Source organism: Temnothorax curvispinosus, unplaced genomic scaffold, assembly GCF_003070985.1.
Source record: "Temnothorax curvispinosus isolate PA1 unplaced genomic scaffold, ASM307098v1 QBEX01013138.1, whole genome shotgun sequence".
In the NCBI taxonomy this organism is placed as follows: Eukaryota; Metazoa; Arthropoda; class Insecta; order Hymenoptera; family Formicidae; genus Temnothorax; species Temnothorax curvispinosus.
This window is the reverse complement of record NW_020222918.1, coordinates 1,232,641-1,250,648: the sequence shown is the minus strand read 5'-3', so window position 1 is coordinate 1,250,648 and position 18,008 is coordinate 1,232,641.

Sequence of the window (18,008 nt, the reverse complement as noted above, 5' to 3'; positions counted from 1 at the left end):
GGGGGAGGGGGCGTCGCAAGCATGGGCGTCGCGAGTCGGTCACGTTTTTCCCAGGAAAGGAAAAAAATTGGATGAAGAAATGTGTGAGTTAACGTAATAATTTGTCGCGATGTCAGTGGATTCTGCAAAGTGTGTTTTGCGTCACGGTACCATGCGTTTTTAATCCATTCTAGTCAAGCTTCCATCCGCTCGGTCGGCTCGAGCAGAAACTCTTTTCCCCGTTTCGACGTCGCAGCTTTGAGTCGCGTATCCACACTTCGAAATTATAAAAGCAAAGATCATGCGAGAACGATTTTGCACCTCCAACTTTCGCATTTCTTGGGTACTTATAAATATATCGTACATATTATGCGATACTTTTTTTTTGGACATAACGTTATAACACTTCATTTCGCCAAGAATCGTCGATATCGAATTTACAATGAGCTAAAAAAACGAGGGATTTACTCAAATTCCAGTAGAAGATTACGCGCTTTTCGGGTACCTACTTATCAATATTGTATACATCAATATATATAATATAATTTATTTATGTAAAACATATATACATATATATTTTATTTATCTGCCGATATCTCTGGATATCAGATGTGCATTCTACGCTAAACACCAAGTAAGATTTCCTTAAATTCCTTGACAAAGTTTCCTCAACATATGCATTCTCTCTCTCTCCCCCTTCCTTCTTCCTACCGACCCCTGTCGGAGAAACCTTGTCGCGGCGCCCATGTCCGTATGTAGGTGGGCGAACGAGGCGGCGATCTAAACTGGAAGGTTCCGCGCTGCGTGACCTGTCACCGTGAGCGTTGCTAGATTTATATGCGAACGCTAACTTGTCGCATATTTACCCCCTCGTCGAGTTGTTGCCCCGCGCCCCTCTTCCGTCACAACCCTGCCAGCCTTCCCGAGCCTGTCTGTCCGACAGACCCTCGTGCCCTATGAACGTCTCGCCTTTTGCCTCGCTCTCGCAGCGCGAAATTTGCCCGATATATACAAGGAATATACCCTGTCTGTTCATAAGCGACTATGTCGATATAAGCTATCGCGTTTTAATATCATTTTAAAATTGTGCGGTCTTTTTCGCGGAAGAATTTGGGCCTATACAATAGTACCTGGTAGTCACGAAATGATCCAAGTTAAACGATACACCTATGTTGACGTGCAATCACGAAGAACATGATCGGAGGGATCGTTTCTATTATTTGCTTCGCCCTTTTTTTCTCTTGTTTAGCGAAGCCGCACGGAAAAGAAACTAACGAGGTCTCGTCTTTTCGTTATTTTCATCCCTTTAAGCTGAGGCCGAATGTCCGACCGTCCGACTGCGTAAGGGTCCCTCGCCCCACGGTGACACGGTCCAACAATGCGGGGATAGACAGCCCGCCGCCGGATTCAGATGCCGACTGTCACACGCCGACGATGACTTTTTTTTCCTTTTGCCAGCCGGTTTCTTTCGCGCTCAACTGCGCCGCGGAGTAGGCGCGCGCTCGTAACGCGGTCAGGTAAGCCGACCCAACGTGCATCGACCACCCGTACAGGGTGTCCCATAAGATTTTCACCGAGCCCCAGGAGCGTATTTGTCGGCAAACCCCGAGTAAAGTCGTTCCCTGTGGAAATGCAAACGCGAGGAGCGATCTGTATAATTTATAGGATTCGTCCTTTCTTTCTTTAAAACGCATAGAACACGCACAAAGCTTGGCGATTTATTTCCTGGGCGCTTTGCGCAATATTTCGTTGTTCTACAAAAAAATTGTTCGTGATTTCTTCTCGATACCTGGAACAGAAAAATTTTTAACATAGATGACGTTTTATTCGAAGTCGTTCTCCAGCGTTAAGTTTAAAAACATATTTTCGACAATGTATTACAGTGCACAAAACTTTAGCTTTTAAATCTACTGCGATCCTAGCAAACGAATGAAACTCGTAAAGAGTGATTTCATAAAATGTGAATATGTGAGTTCCGCTCAATTATGGACGAAAAGTAACGGATTCTAATTGACAATTTAATTACCATACTTTTATTATTATATCTTATTGCCTATATATTATGACATTTTACTATCGTTATTCTAAACTATACTCTAAATTGAACTAGGGGTTCTAAACTAAACTCTACTCTAAAATCAAAATGTAGGAAAAAGTATAATATTCGATTCTCGCATGCCACAAATTCAAATATATATGCAAGGGCACGTTTCTACGATTCAAGGTGCGAACCTTACGAAACACCCAGTACGTTGTACGAGCCTCCAGGAGCCGTTCGGCGAAGAGATCAAACAGCGAATCTATCGTCCCTTTGTAGCGGTGGGTTCTGTTCGACTCGGGACAATAAATATCCCCATCGACGGTAAGGAGAGACGGGGGGGGAAAGACATCGTGTCGGATAACGAGATATTGTTACTTGTTAGAGGCCGTATTTGAAAATAGGTGGGGAAACGGGAGACCTAACACATTTCGGGGAATTATGTAAATGGGATCTTGTAAAACCTAACTCTCCACGGGTTTCCTCGCTCACCTCGCCTACCCTTCGCCCCTTCCGGCGGATAAAGTTCGGCGTTAACGTCGCGGAAGCTCGCGAAGTGGAGCGCGGATTCGTTCGGGGCGCGTCGACTTTCATTCGAACTTAGTTTTCCCGTGGAATCCCTCGAAATTATAATTCCACGGAGTGTTTGTCCCACGTGGAATTTTCCCCGTTTTCTCCCCCCTCTCTCTCGCGCGCGCGAGAGCGCGAGGTGGATTTGTCGTCGTGTCGTCCCCGCGACATCTTATTTTCACTTGAGCAATTTTTCATAACACCTTCAATTTTTCATCGCCGCGCCCGTTCGTTTTTAACCGCCTCCGCGCTTTCGCGTGTTGCGCGATCAAAGGGACAAATCTGAAACTTGGCGTACTCTTCGGAAGGGCGCCCTAAAGCACCGCCTTATCTGCATTATCGTTCTTCGTAAGGTACTTTGAACGTTGGCGTAATATGACAGGGAACGTAACGCGACACTCGTGTGTCTCATCATTCTTATACGTTCCCGCGTCTAAATAAGATCGCTTACGCGCGCACTTTCTTTTCGCCATTTCCGCGAAACGCGCGACAGCGCGTTTTGTACTGACGTATGCAAACGCGCATCGGAATTTCTCCGTCTTCGAGACCATTTCCGCGGCGATTCAGGGTGTGGAAATTGAAAACGCGAATCGGAATTGAACACGCGACAATTTTATTTATTAAAATTTTTCTCGCGGAGCTGAACGTCGCGCTGCCGCTGGCACGGCAGCGATTCGAATGTTAATAGTCACAGATGAATATTATTCAGATATATTTGATATTAGTAATTTTAAATTAAATTAAATTAATTAAATTTAAAGTTATGTTTAATCGCGAATGGGCTTTGTTAATGTCCAGCAAATAATTTTTTGTCCGAGTTTTAAAAGACCGTAATGTTTCGGGTCTTTGATTTGAACCGTTTAATTAATTATTTTTGAAATTGAAATATCGAGTGCGATTGTGTGTAAATGGTCTGCACCAAATTTGCACACATCATTAAATTTATAAGAAATTAAAAAAAAAATTATTAAAAAACATGTTTGCGGCAGCTGTTTGCTCGAGGAAATACGTGCCGGATACCGTCGTGCTGTCGCTATGATATTCGCAAATTTGCGAAATGACACCGTGCCGTTTCAGCTGACGGCTTCGGTGATCGATATCGCGAGTCACGATAAAAACCGCTGTCGTGGAAGTGACCTAAGCGTCACTCCGCTATCGATGAAAATTTTCTGAGTCACTTCTGAGTTGGGCGTTCGACTCTGGGGGCCGGAGGGTGGTGAAGGGAGAGAGAGGAGCCTGCGACAAGGGACAAGCGAAGGGGCGCCCAAAGGGACGACGAAACAAGGCGGTTCGGGCATCGATGGGAGATACCCTTCGGAGGGGATACTTTCGCCTCTCGGTCGGGTTGATGTCGTGACAAAAAAAAAAGAAAAAATAAGAAAAGAAAGAAGAAGAAGGAGAAGAGACAGGCTCTCTGGATCCCGCTCCGATTTCCCGGCTACCATCCTTGTCTTCCTCGTTGTCGTCGTCGTCGTCGTCGTCGTCGTTCGATCCGACGATACGTATCTTCTCATGGGATGTATGTGTGTGTGTGTTCACACACTTGCGCGCGCACCATAATACCATCCGGAAACACACACACACACACACACACAGCATATACACAGAAAGGTATGCTGTATATACAACGACGTAACTAGGAGAAAGATTTATCAAGTTTGTTGAATTTATACGATACTTGATAACCCACAGGATCGAATTTTTTCCCTCGACAAGATATTTATTTCGCTCGCACTCGTGACAGAAATGAAACATGCGCGTTCGTTAATTTACTCTACACCCTCGGTCCTTTATTAATAACGCTAATTTTCTTTGCTGAGGCTGCCGTAATTACAGCGCGCTCAGATTTCGGTGCGGCGGACATGGGGGAAATGATTTCGCGACAATAAAAATGCGAGGCTCGTCGGGGTAAGGCTCGCTCTACCGTTCACGCCGTGGAGAATTAATATATCGGTTTAATATATCGCGTTAACGATATAACTGCGACGTGCCTGCTCGACGAGGAGGGATGCTCGGAGCAGACGAAGGGACGCGTGCCTAATGACCGAGTGTTGGGTGGGCGTGCGCCCGCGTAGTTACGCCACTGCGTACATTCGTACGTACGCTAGCGTACGTACGAATAACGTACGTTCCGAGTTCAGAAACGCTCGGGAACGCTCCGCTTCGCGCGCTCGGACGGCCCGGCCGGCGCGCCACGCCGACAGGCGTAGCTTTTCTCGGAGGTTAGATGCGCGTGATAATGCGATCCACGGCACATCGGTATCCTCGCGGAAGGCTCGCGCGCGCGGAGCGGAGCGGAGCAGAGCGGAGTGGAAGGAGCCTGGGCGCGCGAGAGGAAGAGAGAAGGAAAGTGATACGTAGCAGGGTGGAGAGCGAGACGCCGCGCCGGCAGAAGGAAAAGCAGGAGAGCGGCCGGGAGAAGGAGGAGGATGAGGTCGCGCGGCGTAGGCAACCGGCGAGGGGGAGGGGAAGGGAGGAGAGGGGGGTAGAGCTCGTATACACCCTACGATGGAGTAGGTATGCGGGAGTCCGCTCTCTCGGTCGGCTACGGCTAGAATGGCGGGTGTGGTACGTGACTATGCGCCACGCGATAGAAGGAGAAGGTCGAAAAGATGGGACCGAAACGGGGGAGCGGGCGAATGGGTATAGGGCGCGCGGGGAAGGGGGCAGCGGGAAAGGGTGGTGTAGAGCAAGAAGAGGGCTACCGGAGAGCCGCGAGAGGATGCGTCGGTTCCGTTATCGACCTGCAGCAGGGCGTGTCTCTCGTGCGCGCTCTCTTGCTCTTGTTCTCTCTCTTTTTCTCCCTCTCTTTCTCTCTCTCCCTCCCTCTTACTCTCTCTCACTCTCTTTCTCTCTCTGTCTTCCTTCGTCTCTCTCGCGTGCGCACGCGGTCGGACCTTCCGCCTTTCTCGTCGATTCTCTCTCTCTCTCTCCCTCTTTCTTTCTTTCTCCCTCCCATTGACCCCTCGCGCGGTTTCTCTCGCTTGCTCCCTCCGTTCCTCCCTCCTCTCTCTTTCCTTCCCCCCATCTCGTTCTCGCAATCGGCCTCGGCAGGCGCGATCGTGCGCGCCCTACTCCCTTTTCGTCTCGCTCTCTCTCTCTCTCTCTCTCCCCTTCGTTAATTCGCTCGCGGCGATTTCGCCTGCCGTCCTCGTCGCGCAGGAGCGAGTCGAACCGATTATGAGTCCCCGAGCGCCGTGGCTCGAACTCTTCGACCCAATCCCGGCCGCCGGCGTGCCGCGCCGCCGTCTCTTGACTTCTCGGCCGCGCGGCACGCTCTCGGGCCCTCAGTTATTGGCATTATTATTATTATTTGCACCTTGCCGCGCGCGTACGTCCAACGCGCGCGTTACGATGATCGACCGACCGGCCAACCGACCGGCCTCGTCACCGGCCTCGTCACCGTCGACGAGATCGTGCACGGTCGGAGGGTGCGAGGGAAAGGGGGAGAGAACTCGAGGCGCTCGTTTGCTCTGTAATGAGTTTAACGAGTTTAAAGAAGTGAGTCACCGCCGGTCGTCGGCCGTCTCACGCGCGCGTCGTCCCTTGCGAGTCTTCCTCGTAGACGTCCCGCTGAATAAAAAGATGCCGCCGCGGCTCTCCTCGTTGCGCGGCGCGGCGCGGCGGCACGAATCACGCGAATGAGACGATCCGACGAGGATTGCAGAAAGGTGCATCCGTCGTGAAAGGTTTTTGAATAGAATTATCGAGAGAGAGAGCGAGCCGTGTCGTCGCTGCCGCGATTACGGCGGTGGACAATCGCAGGAAGGCACGTAACGTAACGCGTACTTTTCGTGCCCATTGTCGTCTCTCCGTGGAAAACGAGAAAGTGAAACCGGAGGAGAGCTCGTTGTATTGTCGCATGGGACGGTGTACGGGAAGCTGGGATCTTTCTCAAGCGAGAGGGTAATTGGTTGCGCCGTAATGCACTTGGGAATAATTCATACACCGCGCGTGCACCGACCTCCCAAGTCCTCCCGAGTCCATCAAACATTAATATGTATAGTACCTCGGAGACACCTTGTTACCATTATTGCCGCGGCCGATTAGATCGGTTTAAAAAATTGATAAGTGGGGATTTGCACCGAGGATCGCTTACTTCGAATTAGTCAGATTGGCAACAATTTGCCTGCTCCACCTTATATTTATATGCGAATTGTACACCGGAACTCGCGGACTCTTGTTCTGTGCCTCGCGCATTCTGTCGGTTTGCCGGTTCTCTAAGGTTTTAAGTACGTTTCCCTAATCTCGCCGAGTTTAGGCTCGCGACACGCACCCGTTAGATTCCCTCGGAGTTCTCTGTTTTATTCGGTCTTTCCGCGCGATACAGAGAGGGGTGCATCGAGTGTAAGAGTATCGGGAGCGTCGGATTTGATTTCGAGAATAAGGATGTAATGGAACTGTTGATATCGTAAAGGGAGGAGGAACTAGGAAGTAAAAGGAGTAAAGAGGGGTCGCTATTCGTCTCAGTGACGAAAAGCTATCGCATCCGGAGATGTACCGTACGCGAATGGCGATGTTACTACTCTCCTCGCGGATAAGACGATCCGTCTTCTCTTTCCTGGGACATTATCGATCAACGGAAACGTATATTGTTCCCCCGAGGGGACGGGAAGTCGGGCCCGGCGGTGGCGAAGTTACTGTTCCATTAGTCCGCAGCATCTTGCACGATACCCGAGCCTTATTGCGTTTCCGCGAGTTCTTCGGCCATTAGCGTGTATCGCTGCCTCGATATTGTGCAACCATACCCCCGCGCGATCTTGTTTGCCCCCCATCCCCCTCGAGTCCCTCTTCCGCTTCCACCCCCCGCCCGCCCCGCCGTAGTCGTAACGACTTCTGCATCTCGCGATCGATCCGCACGCTCCGTCACTCGATAACGGTTCGCCTAATTCGTCGTCGGAAATGAGCAATTAACCTTCAAGTTCTGCCGTTCTATTGTCGATGACTCCCACTCGCGCGCGGTCGCGCGCGCTTCGTAATACCTATCGTGATTGGTTTATCAAATAACGATGAGGGACGAACGCGCGGAGTAACGATATCTCTCAGTTTACGAGTGCGAACGAGGAGTTCGAAGCCAATAACGTGGACGCGAAAATTGTGGATGATATAATTTTATTTACTTCTGGAAATAACACATTAAGGAAAAAAAACTCGAAAGCTGCAAAGAATAGTCCAGTTAATAAATAATTTATAGTTGTTTTGTATTTCTATATATATGTGAATCTGGTATTTCCAAATATATTCAGGATTGTTCATCTTCTCTAACTTTAAACGTTTATTAATAATCTAAATACATTCGTTAAATTTCTTTATTAAATTTTCTTGTTCCTTTAGAAATTGGCATAATTATATCTTAAATCTTTATGTTTCCAATAATTATTTCTTATAAATATCCAAAGTTGTCGTGAATACTACAATGTTTACGTAAACAGTCTAATTTATATATTTAATTTCCTTGTTACTGCTACATTATTTGTGCCGCTTAATTTTTGATCGAGTGAAGGAAAGATAAACGACTTGGGTGAATTATTGAAGTTTGCACACATATAGATAATACCCTACGTAAGTCGGTAATATAAAATTGATGAAATCTTAAATCGCGCTCAATTATGATATTCAATAGATTCGATCGAATTTAAATGATGATAAATTAAATATAATATCAGAGTTTGATACTGTCTACAGATTCACTCATGTAATCACCGTATTATATTCGACTTATTAGCACACACACACCCTTCGAACGCCAGTAGCGAATGTTAGCCAAGTTCAGAATGAGGGTGGTAATACGTAACGAGTTAACAGTTCTCCGCACTTGGTTACTCGCGCTCGTTGGGCGCAGGAATACACACCGTATACACCGCTTGATTTTCCACGGCATATTTTATGATGGCTTCGCCTTGGTTATGTGTATAGCGGCAGTACGACGAACGAGAGCAAAGGAGAGAGAGAGATATTGAAACTTTGAATGGTGTGAACATTTCCCACATTTACCGTGCTATGAACCACCGACGCCGCTAACTGTTCGCGGCGCGGCCAACTTGTCGCTAATAATTCATTCACCGTGCGACGTTCAGCTCTGCCGCGACATAAATAAATACATGTATAAACCGGCGCGCTAAACTTTAATCAGCGACCGACCATTTCTGCGGTTTTATATTGTCGCGCGACGGTAAACGAAGCGTGTAAACCGGAGTAACGATATGCCCAACTCTACAGAACAACTGAAAAATGCTATAAATCATAGACGGATTTAGGGCGGAGGCGGAGGGGGTGGGTGGCGGTGACGGTGGTGCTCGAGAAGAGGCTAAGCCTCATCATAAACATGTCGATAAATAAAAAATACGCCATACGAGCTTTAGTACAATTTTTCCGGTTTACCTTTCACGAGATTTCTATACGCGAGTACTTAAAATCGTACGAAAAATTTCGCTCACGCTACAAGTTATTAAAAGAGGGATCTCTTTGTTCCCTTAAATTTGCATTGTGAAAAAATGTAACGCTTTTTTTAAATTGCAAGTATACCGAGTTACCAATCTCACGGAATTTTCTCTCACACGAAAGACGCTCCGCTCCAATTTTACTCGATTGTAATTTGCTAATTGTAAAACGTATTCGTAATTCGAGGAGAAAACGGCAAGAAAACGGCGTGTTATTAAGCAAAAATGCTCGCTTATCATTCTCCTTCCCCGAGTAGATAGAATACTCGGTGTATAACGGTCTAACATAACGCGGCCGAGCCGGGGAGAAGCGATTCGCTCGTCCGCGACCTATCACGGAAACACTCGTCTTATTAAAGCGATTTATTTTCAATCATTCCTAGAATAGACGGGGTGCCTCGAACTCCGATAGGGCGGAAGTTATTGGCGTAAAGAAATACGGCTCGCCGGGTCATGAAATATTTTTAGGTTCGCCCCGGCTTGCGGAAAATCGGCACGTTGCGCGGACGGCACGGTCGGGGCAACGAGTAAGGAGGTGGCGAGGGGGAGAGGGGAGGGGCGGGGGGAAAAGGGATGAGGAGTCTCGGGTGTCCGTCCCTTCGGAGTCCCTTTAACGTCCATCCGTCCCTCTACGACCGTACGTATGTACGTACGAACGGAGTCGTTTCCAGCTTCCACGCAATTACCGTGCCTCGCATACCGGCGCGCGGCACATTTCTGGGCCGCGCGTCCGCCAATGCGACACCGGGGGTTACAAGAGCGGTACAATCGTGGAAAGAGAGACGCGCGGCAGGGCTAATCGATAAGTACACGTCCCCGAAACGAAACTAAGAAGAATGCGGACGTCGACGATTGTGTGCCGCGGGCGACGTATGCTCCGAGATATTCGACGAGGCTTCTCATTCTCGTCCTTATCCTGGGATTCCTGTTATCGGGATGGTTTCTCGAATATAATTGCATTTCCCCCAAATGTATACGAACAAATGATAAACATAATAGGTCGAGTACAAAAAACTGTGCGCAGAATCTCCTACTCGTCAGATAAGAAAAGCACTTACCATTTTCTCTTTTCTCTGACAAGATATAATGACCCTGAAATCTCGAAGACGACTCCTCGAGTTTTTTTTCCAACTGCATACTACATATTTCCTATTAAAATGGAATATCCCGTATATTTCTCCATGATAATTTATGAACATTCTATAGACATTTCTGTTCCTGCGCTCCGGACTATCTATCGTCGTGATTAAGCTGGACAAATTGCAAAGACTTATTTGTTGCATAAACAGGGATTCGCCGTCTAATAAAAGAACTTGCCGCATCTCGAAAAAGCTCCTTTATAGTTTAAAATAGTAGTGATCGCTATTAAAATAAAATGTCCCTGGCATATAAAAAAAAGGGTTGGAGGGATCGGGTGTAGGGTTGATTCTTGACTCGTTGGCATGACCGCTTCTCGCAACCGCTTAAGAAATGTTAATTAAGGGCGGATCTAGTGTTAGTGACCGCTTACTTGCCTTGTTGAATACTGACGCGTACGATGGTTATCCGCCGGTAAGATTAATCACCCTGTTTGAATATTAATGTTTTTCGAGCGACTTTCCTCAAGTGGTGGATTAACCGGTCTAGTGGGATTCTGGCGCACGAAGTCAAATGTATACGTTGGTCTGGCGGACCAATTTAATTAAATTAACGTGCCTTTTATACGATTAATATTTTCCGTCGGCTATAACTCGAGGCAGTCCCCGAGAATTCTTTTCTTTTTTCGTCAATTACTTTACCTACGAACAAGGGATGCGAATGTACGTTAACATGAATTTTACGTAATCAAGACCGGCCGAATTCCCCGCAAATCCGACGGATACGATCTCGCGTCATAAACAGAATCGCAGAGGAACACACCGTGCCCCTCCCCCCCGTGCCCCATTATACAGGTCTATACATTCGTATATGTGAAACACGACGCGTATATTGTTAAACGGCGCATCGTTATCCCGATAATGGATAACCGCATTAAATTGTACGCATAATCTATATACATGCCAAACGTATAAACGCCCGTGTAACTAATCGATAGGCATGATCCCGCGCCTCGACCCCAAATGGTATATTGTCGCTGACGAGCGATCTGTGCGTGCTTTTTCCAACCGTAAAAAAAAGGGGAATAAATCAAGAAGAGGGGTTTAAACATGGAGCGCACTTCGGAGCATCAGAAATTGTCCGCCCGCGAATTACTCTATCCGAATTATTCAACGCAATGATTTATGAAAGCTACAAGCTGCAGTAGCAGGTACTTGTAACGATTTTTTTTAAGTGTTTTTAAAAAGATACAACTTCTATATCTCAAGTCTAGATGTTTAATTTTTTAATATTTATATATTCGTTTTTTATTATTGTATTTATATACTGTAAGTATAAATAAAACAATACTCTATTATTGCAATATTATAAATGCATTAAATTTTCTAATACCACATTTCTTTATCTATTTTACATTTAATCCGATTTCATTTAATCCAGATATAAAATAATGTTATTGGAAGATTGTTTAAGAATTTCATGTTTGCGCTGTACACGAAGCTGTATGTACATAAATTTAAGGAAAACTTTTGTTTTCTATTTACCTCGCAAACGGCAATCCAATTTTGTTTAATCTAGATACAAAGTAATATATACGTGAAGGAATTGAATCGATTATTTTTCCAAGCGTTGCTGCAAGGATGTCTAAGGAGCACCTGAAATTTTTCACGTTATTCGCTCCATGCCGGGGTCATAAATAAATTTATCAAAAGGGACTCTTGTTTTCCCATTTGCTCCAGCAAATGCACTACCCCATGGTGTATTATTAGATTAGACTTACGCTGTGTGCGGAAGGACAGCCGGCGCAGGATTGAATAATGGCGACCACGTGAACCGGCCGCGGTGGTGCTCGCTTCTCGATTGTGCAGATTGTATCTATTGAGTCCCGTGAATGGCTCGGCTGCCGTTGTTATAAAGCGTGAACTGATCTCTCTGTTTTTCATTGCCGCGCGCGCTATGTATACCTGCCTGCCATCAATGATACGTATGTACCTTTCCTCTCTTTCTCTCTCTCTATCTTTCTCTCTCTCTCTATCACTTTCCCCCTCTCCGCTCTTCCTTCCTTCCTTCGTGTATGTGCCATAGAAGCGTGCTAACGAATTCCGGCAGGCCGCAATTAAAAGTAATTTGTCGAAAACCGTTGCCGACAATGAAAATGTACGCCGGCTATTCATTTCCCGGAAATAAAACGAACGCTGTCTCGCGCGCGGTGCGAAATATAGTCGGGTCGTTTTGCAGAACTGCAATCTCTGAAGCGTGGAATATACATATAATGTTCTTGTGTACAGCAGGCTTCCGGGGCGGTATCGAAAAAAAAAGAACTCGTCGTTTAGGTGTAACGCAGCTGTATCAGTAAATCGCTGAAAACGCGATATTGGAGCTTGTTTTCGGGATATCTAATCTGGACACGTACCTGACATCGATTACATATTTCGTTTTCTTGAGTTCTCGGGGTATCTTTTACTATCGCACGTCACGCACGTGCGCCATTCGAAAAACTGCAAGATAACAGCTCGCGATAATGTTGCACAGACATCAGCAATGCCGAAGTTGTTTCCCGTTGTTCTCGAAATTGGTGACACGATTAGAAAAACTCAAAGACAGAAGTGGATCGCACAAACGCGTGAGGTGATTCCCTCCGTTCTCCCGCGTAGTAGAAATCACGGAAAAATCACTCGAAAAATATCGGACAGGTCCTCGGAAGCGGAGGACACGAGAGTAATGGGATAACGACGAGAAGTCGGCGAAAAATGGCACGACGCGATTTGCGCACACGGCGAACGTACAGATTGCTCCTATTTGAAGTCCATTAATAGCCTGACATTGTTGTAAAGCGCGAAGCGATCCTTGTCTCTTAATGGCTGCCTATATATGTACGCGCGAAGCCATTGACGTGTAACACCTATTTGCTTCTCCGGTTCTCGCTTCTCGAGGCTGGCAGCATGCACCGGCGCGGCGCGCGGCCCGATTGATTTATACTCAATATATCGTATACAACGAAGCGGCAGAAATAGGGTGACCAGACGTTCTCGAGATAGAAACGCTTAGGGAATAAACGAGGATGTCGAGTTATATTTAAAAACAAATCGGGTACACTCAGGTTTTTTAAAAATGTAAAGTTATATGTTTCGTCGCGAAGTATCCTGTCAGTTGCTCAGCAAGTTTAAATGTTTATCTTTTTCATATATGTATCGCTAAATGAATTATAGGGAGAGATGCCACTTTATCGGGTATTGTGTGAGTAATTATTAATGTTCGCTTTGGGGCTTTGAAGTGTTAATGTATTGAATGTCACTATAGTCACCGTGACTACCGGATATGTCTCATTGATTTACGTAAAAATACCAACCAATTATGCCCAAAGAATTATATCGCCGATAGAAAAATAATTAAACAAGCTAACAACTACATCCGTATTATATTTATTGAAAGTTGTATTTACTTATGATATTATTGAATATAACTCTTTCCATTAATTACTGAGAAAATTGATTGTATTTGTTTCATAATTGATCGGCTTTTACATCAAATAAAAACCTGCTTTTATCGACTAATATTTCGAAGCTATAAAATATTTTGTTATTTTTAATTTGGTTCTTGCAAAGTTAATAAATAAAACAAAAGTTATCAAATACATATTTTACGTACTGTATAACACAAAAAATATTTTTATCAAGAAACAGAATATACACGTTTATTTTAAAATCCACTTATTTTAAATTACACTTCTTGTAAAATATCGATTTTACTATACTATATGATTATAGATTTTCTCTTACATTTCTTAAAATAATTGACTTATATAAAAATACGTATTAAGATACGCACACAAAATTCACAGCATGTAACAGAAGAAATGGAATTCTTCTATCTCGAAATCTAACAATAAATTACACACCTTTTAAAGTGGGTTTTAATGTATTTTGTGGATGCTAAACTAGGGCAAATTCACAGATCTCTTGATAAAAAAACAATAAGAAATAAACCCCCGGAACTCAGGATACTGAACATATCCTCGGAAATCAGGATACTTGATCATTCTAAGTGAATAATTGATTAAGATGAATAATTGCCGAAGAATGCACAATGAAGATTGCAATGAGGGTAAACACGAACCGATCGCGCAATTTAAATAATTACTGATCAGAACGTCTCGCTACCGAATGCAAATTCGTTTGAATTCACATTTAAATTGATCACGTATGCACCGCCGACTGCCATTACTTCGTACTTGCGCTCATTTCTTTAATTCGATTTTCAAATCTCCGGGTCCTAAAATAATATCTCCAAATGATCCGGATAACATATATCCCGCTGTTAGTGTGTGGGCACGTACGAACTGGATCGCTCTTCAAGCGAACGTCCCGTGGCTAGTGATGGGTTCAAGATACATAGAATTATTTCGTCAGTATGACGAAAATTTTGAGTCACTTCGAATATGCGAGACAAAATAATTTTTAATGATAGTCTCGAATATATTGAGTCTTGAAATATACCCCACTGAACACAATGTCCCAAATTAGGACGTTTTAAAGACATAATATCATAAGACGTCTTAAAAACGTCTTAATAACGTCATATGTCCCAATTTGGGACATGCGTGTTGTCTGGAACGTTAAAACTCTTTACGTCATTATCTCAAATCAATTTTACTTTTTTAAATCACGAACGTTTCTTATGTATACTGAATATTTTCGGAGAAATCTTGCCGAATATCTTGTTTTAAATATCTGGGGACCGTCAAGAGTCTCGGGACGAGACCTCCGAGATTTTTCAGAATTCTCAAAAATTTTCGGGTGATATTCGAGGCAAGTCGAAACTTTGTACGATCGAATTGTTTGAAAGCTTTGGAAAGAAGTATCCGAACGCCCATCGCTACCCGTAGGGCGGACGTATAGCCGGTGCTCGTATAAAGCGCGAACCGGTCCCCAAGCGTGGATCCAGCCGGTGTCACATCGCGGCCGATCACGCCAAGTACGATATAATCGTCCGGCATATGCCGCTGAGATCGCGCTCGAGAGACCGATCTGACTCACCGATCCGTATCGGTGGAAACTTAGCATCCGACGATTCCGGTTTCAGTTAAACATATTACAGGCAGAGTAAATTTCTCCTTAAGTGCGCGGCCTGTTTCAGCCGCGCCTGTAACGCGCTAGAAAAATTCATAATTACTAATGGACTTGCACACTTTTCCCCGATCCGTCATCCTTATGACCAAGGAGAGCCATGCGACCGGTATTTTACTCGTTTTCAAAGTTATGAAAAAAATGTACGCGCTGTGTTTAATGCTAGAACAAATAGTGTTATTTTGGTATATGCAGTCATCATATATCTGTTACTTAGAGGTAAAGAATCGTATCACCAATTTTTGTCAAAATGTTAATACATTTTTCATCATGACAGGAGCTTAAATTGTATAATGTTAAAGCGTTTTATGTCTATTATTAAAAAAACATATCATTTCCCTGTTTAAAACTAACCTTGTTTTCTCTGAATTCATGTAATAACGGAGGATTCTTTACTTCTAAAGTACAGATATACAGAACTTCGAAATGAAAATGCTTGATGGAAAATAAATTAACATGTATCATTTTTTTTTATCTCGACAAAAGTCAACGCAATTTAAAGCAAGAAATTTGAAATTTATTTTAACGGGATTGGTTTTTTCAATGCTAAAATTAGGAAAATATTATTACTCGTACGTATATTCAATAAAATAAGAGTCTTAAAATATTTTTTTAAGGATAAACATAGGGATAATTACAATACCATAAAAAATGATAATTATTTACCTGACAATTAAATATCAAAATGTTGCGTTTGCTCCAATTTTACAATTATTCATCCTTGTGTTCAAAGAGATAGGTTATTATCGGCAGAGGGGTGAGATGGAGAAATAAAGACAGTAACGCAACCGAGCGCCTTTGTCCAAATTGAAACACAACGGATCTGGTGACTAATTGCGGTTAGGGTCGCGCTATATCATATCAAGGGTTTTAAATACGGGCGTGCGCCGCCGCGTGAAAAAGTCGGAATCGCCAGGTGTCGCGGATATATAACGGGCCGCATAAAATATCTCGAGTTGAAAACGCCGGTGCGTGGAATAATGGCCAGCGTAGAGTAATATAAGCGGCGACACAATGAAAATGACCGAATAATGGCCGGGCGCCCCGGGGACTCTCTATAGATATCTCTCTCTCTCTCTCTCTCTCTCTCTCTCTCTCTCTCTCTCTCTCTCTTTCTCTCTCCTAGAATATAATAAATTCCAAATTAAAAATCGACCGACGCGGCGACGTGTGTTACGTCGCGTACGCACGCATATACGCGCGTACATACGGTCGGCGTGCATGCCGCGTAATGAAATCGGGGGCATAATGAACAAATAATACATCGCGCGGAGTCGGCGCTTAGGCGCAATAAATTCAAAATCGGCCAGGGAGGTCGATGACGAAAGAAAACGAGAAAGAGCCGGAGAGAGAAAGGGAAAGAGAGGAGGTAATGAAACATACAATGAAGCGATGCAATAAAAAGTGCGAGTACAACGGTTCGCGACGCCAAGAGGAGCGTAATGCCCCGACCACGTAGGCGGATTCGAAAACGGATCGCTCCGCGAATGTATAAATCGCGTCGTTGTGCCGGTTCTCGCGCGCAACGTTCGACACCGTCATAAAACCCGAACCGGTCCCGGTTTCGATGCTCGCGAGCGCGCCCGCACATACGACTGTATTAATATGTATTATCAGCCTCTCCCTCTATCCTTCTTGGCCTCTCTCTTTTTCTTTCTCTCTCTTTCTCTCTTCCTGTCACTCTTTCTCTCTCTCTCTCTTCTTCTTCTTCTTCTTCTTCCTTTTTTTCTTCCTTTCCCTCTCTCTTTCTTTCTTGCTTGCTCGCACGCTTCGCGAATGGACCGGCAATTCTGAGTGTATAACGCGTTATCCTTCTAGGATCGCGCACTTGTCCGGTGGGAAAATACGGAGCGTCTCGTGAGATTCGCGGAGTAAACCTCGGCGAGGCGAGTATATACACGAGAAAAGTTGATTCGTTGGAGGCAATTTGGAGGCGAACGCGATATTGTTTTTTGTTATTGAATAACTTTGCGGTTACGGCTCGAATCAAAAGATATCGATTCGAGATTCTCACCTTATTCCCATCTGTGAAATATTCAACGATTATCTGTAGCAGCCCAAGTGTCGAGAGTTGAAGTGCACTTTAAATAAAGTGGCGCTTCAAACGGCGACTGTGCTCGAGCAACAAGATCCCGTTATCCGTTTTCTATTAATTTCTAATATCGATTAACTTTATAATTGTAGCTCTATACTGAAATATTCACGCAACTCAAGGATCGATTCCAAATTCCCACTTTCTTTCAGCTACAGAGAATTCCCAACGCGATAACTTGAAACTAAAACTAAGGGCTTTCTTATCTACGTCCATTTCTTTTTCCACCTAATTCATCACGAAGCCGTTAATTATGCGCGATGCTAATAACTTCTCGGTTATAATGACTTTTGAACTTGTACCGGTGAAAAAGATCGAAATCGGTTGGGCGAGGATGATATTTCTATGCAAAGTTCTAGCAAGTCACAGCGGCGGTGCAGCCTCGGAAGAGAGGTGCGCGATGCAAAGCAACGAAACGGAACAGCAGATCTTATAGCTCCGTTACAACCGGCTAGCTGACCGATCCCAACGAGTACGACCGGTGGTACCACACCCGCTCGAGTATTTCGAGCGGAATGATGGAGAGATAAGCGTGCTCGCTAACTCGCTCGCTCGCTCGCTCGCTTGCTCGCCAGGCCGCGCGCCGGTGTAACGAGCCGCCTCGGAGGAGGCCGCTCGTAGACGACGACGCGCCCTCGAGCCAGATGCCTGTTCTCGCACCGCGATTCGGCGCGGCGACGACACGC